Source organism: Helobdella robusta (assembly GCF_000326865.2).
Source record: "Helobdella robusta unplaced genomic scaffold HELROscaffold_6, whole genome shotgun sequence".
NCBI classification, from domain to species: Eukaryota; Metazoa; Annelida; class Clitellata; order Rhynchobdellida; family Glossiphoniidae; genus Helobdella; species Helobdella robusta.
This window is the reverse complement of record NW_008705330.1, coordinates 5,835,589-5,836,484: the sequence shown is the minus strand read 5'-3', so window position 1 is coordinate 5,836,484 and position 896 is coordinate 5,835,589.

Here is an 896-nt window from a genome sequence, read left to right as displayed (position 1 = left end):
TTTTTTCAAGGCTCAGAAAGTTTAATTTAATTAATCTGAGAACTTTTGAACCCGGACACTGATGATGATGTCGATGGTGGTAATGATGATGATGGCGATGATGATGTTGGTGGTGATGTTGATGATGATGAAAAGAAGAATGACGTTGGTGACGACCCATTTTATTTTGTTTTTGGTTATGTGAGAAAAAAAAAGTGATTAATTGGATTATGTTTTTTAGCTGGTGTCAAAATTCAAAATTACGTGGTTGTTATTTTTTATTATTATTATTATTTATAATAATAATAATAATAATAATAATATTATTATTATTATTATTATTATTATTGCGTCACATTATAATAAATTTTAAACTAGGTTTTTTTACAAAACTCATTTCATAGTGGCGAACACTCTCTTAATTTACATGCGAACATATTTCCTTTTTCTTCCCACAATGTTCACCATTCTGTTCGCCTCTGGGTGAACATCGCATGTTCATCTGTCTTTTAGTTAACGTTGCATGTTCACTGTTTTTGCTTGTTCACCTGTTCACCTTTCCTGTTTGTAACACACGACGAACATCTTCATATTGGAAAGCAGTCAAGAAACGAATTTTTTGGACATCCATGCATTTCTGCAATTTTGGCTAGTAACTCTTGGAAAAATTTTTAAAAAAATTAATTTGTAGTACTAGTAGTTGTTGTAGCAGTAGAAGCTGTAGTAGTAATAATAAAGGTAGTAGTAGTAGTAGTAGTAGTAGGAAAAGTAGTAGTGGTAGTAGTATTAGTAGTAAAGTAGTTGTAGTAACAGTAGTAGTAGTAGTAGTAGTAGTTGTGGTTGTTGCAGTAAAAATGGTAGTAGTGGTCTTAGTTCGTGATGAAAAAATGTGAAAAATTTTTATTTTATCTACGATA